Consider the following 12,162-nt stretch of genomic DNA (forward strand, 5'->3'; position numbering starts at 1 on the left):
TTATAAAAATTTGGTCAGCCGAATCTGAGTAACCTGGTGAATTCGGTTAGTTCCCAATAGGCCGCAGTAGTATTAAGTGGACTGTTCGGGATATAGAAAAATTTTCACGATTGGAATCAAAATTTCTAGGCGAATTCAGTGAGTTCCCAATGGGACATGCTTGTATGAGTTTGCTTTTCAATATCGAGCAACATTTTAAGGAACGGAATCCAAGTATCATGGCGAATTGAGTAGGTTCCCAATAGGATTCGCATGTAATAAGCTTGTTATTCAAGATAGAGCAACGTTTTAACGAACTGAAACACTGTTTCTTTGTGAATTCAGTTAGTTCCTAGTAGCCTGCTCTTGTAATATGTGTACTTTTAAAGATTTATAAAAATTTGGTCAGCCGAATCTGAGTAACATGGTGAATTCGGTTAGTTCCCAATAGGCCGCAGTAGTAATAGGTGGACTGTTCGGGATATAGAAAAATTTTCACGAATGGAATCAAAATTTCTAGGCGAATTCAGTGAGTTCCCAATGGGACATGCTTGTATGAGTTTGCTTTTCAATATCGAGCAACATTTTAAGGAACGGAATCCAAGTATCATGGTGAATTGAGTAGATTCCCAATACGATTCGCATGTAATAAGCTTGTTATTCAAGATAGAGCAACGTTTAAACGAACTGAAACACTGTTTCTTTGTGAATTCAGTTAGTTCCTAGTAGCCTGCTCTTGTAATATGTGTTCTTTTAAAGATTTATAAAAATTTGGTCAGCCGAATCTGAGTAACCTGGTGAATTCGGTTAGTTCCCAATAGGCCGCAGTAGTAATAAGTGGACTGTTCGGGATATAGAAAAATTTTCACGATTGGAATCAAAATTTCTAGGCGAATTCAGTGAGTTCCAAATGGGACATGCTTGTATGAGTTTGCTTTTCAATATCGAGCAACATTTTAAGGAACGGAATCCAAGTATCATGGCGAATTGAGTAGGTTCCCAATAGGATTCGCATGTAATAAGCTTGTTATTCAAGATAGAGCAACGTTTTAACGAACTGAAACACTGTTTCTTTGTGAATTCAGTTAGTTCCTAGTAGCCTGCTCTTGTAATATGTGTACTTTTCAAGATTTATAAAAATTTGGTCAGCCAAATCTGAGTAACATGGTGAATTCCGTTAGTTCCCAATAGGCCGCAGTAGTAATAAGTGGACTGTTCGGGATATAGAAAAATTTAGACGAATGGAATCAAAATTTCTAGGCGAATTCAGTGAGTTCCCAATGGGACATGCTTGTATGAGTTTGCTTTTCAATATCGAGCAACATTTTAAGGAACGGAATCTAAGTATCATGGTGAATTGAATAGGTTCCCAATAGGATTCGCATGTAATAAGCTTGTTATTCAAGATAGAGCAACGTTTAACGAACTGAAACACTGTTTCTTTTGAATTCAGTTAGTTCCTAGTAGCCTGCTCTTGTAATCTGTGTACTTTTAAAGATTTATAAAAATTTGGTCAGCCGAATCTGAGTAACATGGTGAATTCGGTTAGTTCCCAATAGGCCGCAGTAGTAATAAGTGGACTGTTCGGGATATAGAAAAATTTTCACGATTGGAATCAAAATTTCTAGGCGAATTCAGTGAGTTCCCAATGGGACATGCTTGTATGATTTTGCTTTTCAATATCGAGCAACATTTTAAGGAACGGAATCCAAGTATCATGGCGAATTGAGTAGGTTCCCAATAGGATTCGCATGTAATAAGCTTGTTATTCAAGATAGAGCAACGTTTTAACGAACTGAAACACTGTTTCTTTGTGAATTCAGTTAGTTCCTAGTAGCCTGCTCTTGTAATATGTGTACTTTTAAAGATTTATAAAAATTTGGTCAGCCGAATCTGAGTAACATGGTGAATTCGGTTAGTTCCCAATAGGCCGCAGTAGTAATAAGTGGACTGTTCGGGATGTAGAAAAATTTTCACGAATGGAATCAAAATTTCTAGGCGAATTCAGTGAGTTCCCAATGGGACATGCTTGTATGAGTTTGCTTTTCAATATCGAGCAACATTTTAAGGAACGGATCCAAGTATCATGGCGAATTGAGTAGGTTCCCAATAGGATTCGCATGTAATAAGCTTGTTATTCAAGATAGAGCAACGTTTTAACGAACTGAAACACTGTTTCTTTGTGAATTCAGTTAGTTCCTAGTAGCCTGCTCTTGTAATATGTGTACTTTTCAAGATTTATACAAATTTGGTGAGCCGAATCTGAGTAACATGGTGAATTCGGTTAGTTCCCAATAGGCCGCAGTAGTAATAAGTGGACTGTTCGGGATATAGAAAAATTTTCACGAATGGAATCAAAATTTCTAGGCGAATTCAGTGAGTTCCCAATGGGACATGCTTGTATGAGTTTGCTTTTCAATATCGAGCAACATTTTAAGGAACGGAATCTAAGTATCATGGTGAATTGAATAGGTTCCCAATAGGATTCGCATGTAATAAGCTTGTTATTCAAGATAGAGCAACGTTTTAACGAACTGAAACACTGTTTCTTTGTGAATTCAGTTAGTTCCTAGTAGCCTGCTCTTGTAATATGTGTACTTTTAAAGATTTATAAAAATTTGGTCAGCCGAATCTGAGTAACATGGTAAATTCGGTTAGTTCCCAATAGGCCGCAGTAGTAATAAGTGGACTGTTCGGGATATAGAAAAATTTTCACGAATGGAATCAAAATTTCTAGGCGAATTCAGTGAGTTCCCAATGGGACAGGCTTGTATGAGTTTGCTTTTCAATATCGAGCAACATTTTAAGGAACTGAATCCAAGTATCATGGTGAATTGAGTAGATTCCCAATAGGATTCACATGTAATAAGCTTGTTATTCAAGATAGAGCAACGTTTAAACGAACTGAAACACTGTTTCTTTGTGAATTCAGTTAGTTCCTAGTAGCCTGCTCTTGTAATCTGTGTACTTTTAAAGATTTATAAAAATTTGGTCAGCCGAATCTGAGTAACATGGTGAATTCGGTTAGTTCCCAATAGGCCGCAGTAGTAATAAGTGGACTGTTCGGGATATAGAAAAATTTTCACGATTGGAATCAAAATTTCTAGGCGAATTCAGTGAGTTCCCAATGGGACATGCTTGTATGAGTTTGCTTTTCAATATCGAGCAACATTTTAAGGAACGGAATCCAAGTATCATTGCGAATTGAGTAGGTCCCAATAGGATTCGCATGTAATAAGCTTGTTATTCAAGATAGAGCAACGTTTTAACGAACTGAAACACTGTTTCTTTGTGAATTCAGTTAGTTCCTAGTAGCCTGCTCTTGTAATATGTGTACTTTTCAAGATTTATAAAAATTTGGACAGCCGAATCTGAGTAACATGGTGAATTCGGTTAGTTCCCAATAGGCCGCAGTAGTAATAAGTGGACTGTTCGGGATGTAGAAAAATTTTCACGAATGGAATCAAAATTTCTAGGCGAATTCAGTGAGTTCCCAATGGGACATGCTTGTATGAGTTTGCTTTTCAATATCGAGCAACATTTTAAGGAACGGAATCCAAGTATCATGGTGAATTGAATAGGTTCCCAATAGGATTCGCATGTAATAAGCTTTTTATTCAAGATAGAGCAACGTTTAAACGAACTGAAACACTGTTTCTTTGTGAATTCAGTTAGTTCCTAGTAGCCTGCTCTTGTAATATGTGTACTTTTAAAGATTTATAAAAATTTGGTCAGCCGAATCTGAGTAACATGGTGAATTCGGTTAGTTCCCAATAGGCCGCAGTAGTAATAAGTGGACTGTTCGGGATATAGAAAAATTTTCACGAATGGAATCAAAATTTCTAGGCGAATTCAGTGAGTTCCCAATGGGACATGCTTGTATGAGTTTGCTTTTCAATATCGAGCAACATTTTAAGGAACGGAATCCAAGTATCATGGCGAATTGAGTAGGTTCCCAATAGGATTCGCATGTAATAAGCTTGTTATTCAAGATAGAGCAACGTTTTAACGAACTGAAACACTGTTTCTTTGTGAATTCAGTTAGTTCCTAGTAGCCTGCTCTTGTAATATGTGTACTTTTAAAGATTGATACAAATTTGGTCAGCCGAATCTGAGTAACATGGTGAATTCGGTTAATTCCCAATAGGCCGCAGTAGTAATAAGTGGACTGTTCGGGATATAGAAAAATTTTCACGAATGGAATCAAAATTTCTAGGCGAATTCAGTGAGTTCCCAATGGGACATGCTTGTATGAGTTTGCTTTTCAATATCGAGCAACATTTTAAGGAACGGAATCCAAGTATCATGGCGAATTGAGTAGGTTCCCAATAGGATTCGCATGTAATAAGCTTGTTATTCAAGATCGAGCAACGTTTTAACGAACTGAAACACTGTTTCTTTGTGAATTCAGTTAGTTCCTAGTAGCCTGCTCTTGTAATATGTGTACTTTTAAAGATTTATAAAAATTTGGTCAGCCGAATCTGAGTAACATGGTGAATTCGGTTAGTTCCCAATAGGCCGCAGTAGTAATAGGTGGACTGTTCGGGATATAGAAAAATTTTCACGAATGGAATCAAAATTTCTAGGCGAATTCAGTGAGTTCCCAATGGGACATGCTTGTATGAGTTTGCTTTTCAATATCGAGCAACATTTTAAGGAACGGAATCCAAGTATCATTGTGAATTGAGTAGATTCCCAATGGGATTCGCATGTAATAAGCTTGTTATTCAAGATAGAGCAACGTTTAAACGAACTGAAACACTGTTTCTTTGTGAATTCAGTTAGTTCCTAGTAGCCTGCTCTTGTAATCTGTGTACTTTTAAAGATTTATAAAAATTTGGTCAGCCGAATCTGAGTAACATGGTGAATTCGGTTAGTTCCCAATAGGCCGCAGTGGTAATAAGTGGACTGTTCGGGATATAGAAAAATTTTCACGATTGGAATCAAAATTTCTAGGCGAATTCAGTGAGTTCCCAATGGGACATGCTTGTATGATTTTGGTTTTCAATATCGAGCAACATTTTAAGGAACGGAATCTAAGTATCATGGTGAATTGAATAGGTTCCCAATAGGATTCGCATGTAATAAGCTTGTTATTCAAGATAGAGCAACGTTTTAACGAACTGAAACACTGTTTCTTTGTGAATTCAGTTAGTTCCTAGTAGCCTGCTCTTGTAATCTGTGTACTTTTAAAGATTTATAAAAATTTGGTCAGCCGAATCTGAGTAACATGGTGAATTCGGTTAGTTCCCAATAGGCCGCAGTAGTAATAAGTGGACTGTTCGGGATATAGAAAAATTTTCACGAATGGAATCAAAATTTCTAGGCGAATTCAGTGAGTTCCCAATGGGACATGCTTGTATGAGTTTGCTTTTCAATATCGAGCAACATTTTAAGGAACGGAATCCAAGTATCATGGTGAATTGAGTAGATTCCCAATAGGATTCGCATGTAATAAGCTTGTTATTCAAGATAGAGCAACGTTTAAACGAACTGAAACACTGTTTCTTTGTGAATTCAGTTAGTTCCTAGTAGCCTGCTCTTGTAATATGTGTACTCTTAAAGATTTATAAAAATTTGGTCAGCCGAATCTGAGTAACATGGTGAATTCGGTTAGTTCCCAATAGGCCGCAGTAGTAATAAGTGGACTGTTCGGGATATAGAAAAATTTTCACGAATGGAATCAAAATTTCTAGGCGAATTCAGTGAGTTCCCAATGGGACATGCTTGTATGAGTTTGCTTTTCAATATCGAGCAACATTTTAAGGAACGGAATCCAAGTATCATGGCGAATTGAGTAGGTTCCCAATAGGATTCGCATGTAATAAGCTTGTTATTCAAGATCGAGCAACGTTTTAACGAACTGAAACACTGTTTCTTTGTGAATTCAGTTAGTTCCTAGTAGCCTGCTCTTGTAATATGTGTACTTTTAAAGATTGATACAAATTTGGTGAGCCGAATCTGAGTAACATGGTGAATTCGGTTAATTCCCAATAGGCCGCAGTAGTAATAAGTGGACTGTTCGGGATATAGAAAAATTTTCACGATTGGAATCAAAATTTCTAGGCGAATTCAGTGAGTTCCCAATGGGACATGCTTGTATGAGTTTGCTTTTCAATATCGAGCAACATTTTAAGGAACGGAGTCCAAGTATCATGGCGAATTGAGTAGGTTCCCAATAGGATTCGCATGTAATAAGCTTGTTATTCAAGATAGAGCAACGTTTTAACGAACTGAAACACTGTTTCTTTGTGAATTCAGTTAGTTCCTAGTAGCCTGCTCTTGTAATCTGTGTACTTTTAAAGATTTATAAAAATTTGGTCAGCCGAATCTGAGTAACATGGTGAATTCGGTTAGTTCCCAATAGGCCGCAGTAGTAATAGGTGGACTGTTCGGGATATAGAAAAATTTTCACGAATGGAATCAAAATTTCTAGGCGAATTCAGTGAGATCCCAATGGGACATGCTTGTATGAGTTTGCTTTTCAATATCGAGCAACATTTTAAGGAACGGAATCCAAGTATCATTGTGAATTGAGTAGATTCCCAATAGGATTCGCATGTAATAAGCTTGTTATTCAAGATAGAGCAACGTTTAAACGAACTGAAACACTGTTTCTTTGTGAATTCAGTTAGTTCCTAGTAGCCTGCTCTTGTAATCTGTGTACTTTTAAAGATTTATAAAAATTTGGTCAGCCGAATCTGAGTAACATGGTGAATTCGGTTAGTTCCCAATAGGCCGCAGTAGTAATAAGTGGACTGTTCGGGATATAGAAAAATTTTCACGATTGGAATCAAAATTTCTAGGCGAATTCAGTGAGTTCCCAATGGGACATGCTTGTATGATTTTGGTTTTCAATATCGAGCAACATTTTAAGGAACGGAATCTAAGTATCATGGTGAATTGAATAGGTTCCCAATAGGATTCGCATGTAATAAGCTTGTTATTCAAGATAGAGCAACGTTTTAACGAACTGAAACACTGTTTCTTTGTGAATTCAGTTAGTTCCTAGTAGCCTGCTCTTGTAATCTGTGTACTTTTAAAGATTTATAAAAATTTGGTCAGCCGAATCTGAGTAACATGGTGAATTCGGTTAGTTCCCAATAGGCCGCAGTAGTAATAAGTGGACTGTTCGGGATATAGAAAAATTTTCACGAATGGAATCAAAATTTCTAGGCGAATTCAGTGAGTTCCCAATGGGACATGCTTGTATGAGTTTGCTTTTCAATATCGAGCAACATTTTAAGGAACGGAATCTAAGTATCATGGTGAATTGAGTAGATTCCCAATAGGATTCGCATGTAATAAGCTTGTTCTTCAAGATAGAGCAACGTTTTAACGAACTGAAACACTGTTTCTTTGTGAATTCAGTTAGTTCCTAGTAGCCTGCTCTTGTAATATGTGTACTCTTAAAGATTTATAAAAATTTGGTCAGCCGAATCTGAGTAACATGGTGAATTCGGTTAGTTCCCAATAGGCCGCAGTAGTAATAAGTGGACTGTTCGGGATATAGAAAAATTTTCACGAATGGAATCAAAATTTCTAGGCGAATTCAGTGAGTTCCCAATGGGACATGCTTGTATGAGTTTGCTTTTCAATATGAGCAACATTTTAAGGAACGGAATCCAAGTATCATGGTGAATTGAGTAGATTCCCAATAGGATTCGCATGTAATAAGCTTGTTATTCAAGATAGAGAAACGTTTAAACGAACTGAAACACTGTTTCTTTGTGAATTCAGTTAGTTCCTAGTAGCCTGCTCTTGTAATGTGTACTCTTAAAGATTTATAAAAATTTGGTCAGCCGAATCTGAGTAACATGGTGAATTCGGTTAGTTCCCAATAGGCCGCAGTAGTAATAAGTGGACTGTTCGGGATATAGAAAAATTTTCACGAATGGAATCAAAATTTCTAGGCGAATTCAGTGAGTTCCCAATGGGACATGCTTGTATGAGTTTGCTTTTCAATATCGAGCAACATTTTAAGGAACGGAATCCAAGTATCATGGCGAATTGAGTAGGTTCCCAATAGGATTCGCATGTAATAAGCTTGTTATTCAAGATCGAGCAACGTTTTAACGAACTGAAACACTGTTTCTTTGTGAATTCAGTTAGTTCCTAGTAGCCTGCTCTTGTAATATGTGTACTTTTAAAGATTGATACAAATTTGGTGAGCCGAATCTGAGTAACATGGTGAATTCGGTTAATTCCCAATAGGCCGCAGTAGTAATAAGTGGACTGTTCGGGATATAGAAAAATTTTCACGATTGGAATCAAAATTTCTAGGCGAATTAAGTGAGTTCCCAATGGGACATGCTTGTATGAGTTTGCTTTTCAATATCGAGCAACATTTTAAGGAACGGAGTCCAAGTATCATGGCGAATTGAGAAGGTTCCCAATAGGATTCGCATGTAATAAGCTTGTTATTCAAGATAGAGCAACGTTTTAACGAACTGAAACACTGTTTCTTTGTGAATTCAGTTAGTTCCTAGTAGCCTGCTCTTGTAATATGTGTACTTTTAAAGATTTATAAAAATTTGGTCAGCCGAATCTGAGTAACATGGTGAATTCGGTTAGTTCCCAATAGGCCGCAGTAGTAATAGGTGGACTGTTCGGGATATAGAAAAATTTTCACGATTGGAATCAAAATTTCTAGGCGAATTCAGTGAGTTCCCAATGGGACATGCTTGTATGATTTTGGTTTTCAATATCGAGCAACATTTTAAGGAACGGAATCTAAGTATCATGGTGAATTGAATAGGTTCCCAATAGGATTCGCATGTAATAAGCTTGTTATTCAAGATAGAGCAACGTTTTAACGAACTGAAACACTGTTTCTTTGTGAATTCAGTTAGTTCCTAGTAGCCAGCTCTTGTAATATGTGTACTTTTAAAGATTTATAAAAATTTGGTGAGCCGAATCTGAGTAACATGGTGAATTCGGTTAGTTCCCAATAGGCCGCAGTAGTAATAAGTGGACTGTTCGGGATATAGAAAAATTTTCAAGAAAGAATCAAAATTTCTAGGCGTATTCAGTGAGTTCCCAATGGGTCATGCTTGTATGAGTTTGCTTTTCAATATCGAGCAACATTTTAAGGAACGGAATCCAAGTATCATTGCGAATTGAGTAGGTTCCCAATAGGATTCGCATGTAATAAGCTTGTTATTCAAGATAGAGCAAAGTTTTAACGAACTGAAACACTGTTTCTTTGTGAATTCAGTTAGTTCCTAGTAGCCTGCTCTTGTAATCTGTGTACTTTTAAAGATTTATAAAAATTTGGTCAGCCGAATCTGAGTAACATGGTGAATTCGGTTAGTTCCCAATAGGCCGCAGTAGTAATAAGTGGACTGTTCGGGATATAGAAAAATTTTCACGATTGGAATATAATTTCTAGGAGAATTCAGTGAGTTCCCAATGGGACATGCTTGTATGAGTTTGCTTTTCAATATCGAGCAACATTTTAAGGAACGGAGTCCAAGTATCATGGCGAATTGAGTAGGTTCCCAATAGGATTCGCATGTAATAAGCTTGTTATTCAAGATAGAGCAACGTTTTAACGAACTGAAACACTGTTTCTTTGTGAATTCAGTTAGTTCCTAGTAGCCTGCTCTTGTAATCTGTGTACTTTTAAAGATTTATAAAAATTTGGTCAGCCGAATCTGAGTAACATGGTGAATTCGGTTAGTTCCCAATAGGCCGCAGTAGTAATAAGTGGACTGTTCGGGATATAGAAAAATTTTCACGAATGGAATCAAAATTTCTAGGCGAATTCAGTGAGTTCCCAATGGGACATGCTTGTATGAGTTTGCTTTTCAATATCGAGCAACATTTTAAGGAACGGAATCCAAGTATCATGGTGAATTGAGTAGATTCCCAATAGGATTCGCATGTAATAAGCTTGTTATTCAAGATAGAGCAACGTTTTAACGAACTGAAACACTGTTTCTTTGTGAATTCAGTTAGTTCCTAGTAGCCTGCTCTTGTAATATGTGTACTCTTAAAGATTTATAAAAATTTGGTCAGCCGAATCTGAGTAACATGGTGAATTCGGTTAGTTCCCAATAGGCCGCAGTAGTAATAAGTGGACTGTTCGGGATATAGAAAAATTTTCACGAATGGAATCAAAATTTCTAGGCGAATTCAGTGAGTTCCCAATGGGACATGCTTGTATGAGTTTGCTTTTCAATATCGAGCAACATTTTAAGGAACGGAATCCAAGTATCATGGCGAATTGAGTAGGTTCCCAATAGGATTCGCATGTAATAAGCTTGTTCTTCAAGATCGAGCAACGTTTAAACGAACTGAAAAACTGTTTCTTTGTGATTTCAGTTAGTTCCTAGTAGCCTGCTCTTGTAATATGTGTACTTTTAAAGATTGATACAAATTTGGTGAGCCGAATCTGAGTAACATGGTGAATTCGGTTAATTCCCAATAGGCCGCAGTAGTAATAAGTGGACTGTTCGGGATATAGAAAAATTTTCACGATTGGAATCAAAATTTCTAGGCGAATTAAGTGAGTTCCCAATGGGACATGCTTGTATGAGTTTGCTTTTCAATATCGAGCAACATTTTAAGGAACGGAGTCCAAGTATCATGGCGAATTGAGTAGGTTCCCAATAGGATTCGCATGTAATAAGCTTGTTCTTCAAGATAGAGCAACGTTTTAACGAACTGAAACACTGTTTCTTTGTGAATTCAGTTAGTTCCTAGTAGCCTGCTCTTGTAATATGTGTACTTTTAAAGATTTATAAAAATTTGGTCAGCCGAATCTGAGTAACATGGTGAATTCGGTTAGTTCCCAATAGGCCGCAGTAGTAATAGGTGGACTGTTCGGGATATAGAAAAATTTTCACGATTGGAATCAAAATTTCTAGGCGAATTCAGTGAGTTCCCAATGGGACATGCTTGTATGATTTTGGTTTTCAATATCGAGCAACATTTTAAGGAACGGAATCTAAGTATCATGGTGAATTGAATAGGTTCCCAATAGGATTCGCATGTAATAAGCTTGTTATTCAAGATAGAGCAACGTTTTAACGAACTGAAACACTGTTTCTTTGTGAATTCAGTTAGTTCCTAGTAGCCAGCTCTTGTAATATGTGTACTTTTAAAGATTTATAAAAATTTGGTGAGCCGAATCTGAGTAACATGGTGAATTCGGTTAGTTCCCAATAGGCCGCAGTAGTAATAAGTGGACTGTTCGGGATATAGAAAAATTTTCAAGAAAGAATCAAAATTTCTAGGCGTATTCAGTGAGTTCCCAATGGGTCATGCTTGTATGAGTTTGCTTTTCAATATCGAGCAACATTTTAAGGAACGGAATCCAAGTATCATTGCGAATTGAGTAGGTTCCCAATAGGATTCGCATGTAATAAGCTTGTTATTCAAGATAGAGCAAAGTTTTAACGAACTGAAACACTGTTTCTTTGTGAATTCAGTTAGTTCCTAGTAGCCTGCTCTTGTAATCTGTGTACTTTTAAAGATTTATAAAAATTTGGTCAGCCGAATCTGAGTAACATGGTGAATTCGGTTAGTTCCCAATAGGCCGCAGTAGTAATAAGTGGACTGTTCGGGATATAGAAAAATTTTCACGATGGAATCAAAATTTCTAGGAGAATTCAGTGAGTTCCCAATGGGACATGCTTGTATGAGTTTGCTTTTCAATATCGAGCAACATTTTAAGGAACGGAATCCAAGTATCATGGCGAATTGAGTAGGTTCCCAATAGGATTCGCATGTAATAAGCTTGTTCTTCAAGATAGAGCAACGTTTTAACGAACTGAAACACTGTTTCTTTGTGAATTCAGTTAGTTCCTAGTAGCCTGCTCTTGTAATATGTGTACTCTTAAAGATTTATAAAAATTTGGTCAGCCGAATCTGAGTAACATGGTGAATTCGGTTAGTTCCCAATAGGCCGCAGTAGCAATAAGTGGACTGTTCGGGATATAGAAAAATTTTCACGAATGGAATCAAAATTTCTAGGCGAATTCAGTGAGTTCCCAATGGGACATGCTTGTATGAGTTTGCTTTTCAATATGAGCAACATTTTAAGGAACGGAATCCAAGTATCATGGTGAATTGAGTAGATTCCCAATAGGATTCGCATGTAATAAGCTTGTTATTCAAGATAGAGAAACGTTTAAACGAACTGAAACACTGTTTCTTTGTGAATTCAGTTAGTTCCTA

The sequence above is a fragment of the Rattus norvegicus genome, chromosome 14 (assembly GCF_021556685.1).
Source record: "Rattus norvegicus strain SHRSP/BbbUtx chromosome 14, alternate assembly SHRSP_T2T, whole genome shotgun sequence".
NCBI classification, from domain to species: Eukaryota; Metazoa; Chordata; class Mammalia; order Rodentia; family Muridae; genus Rattus; species Rattus norvegicus.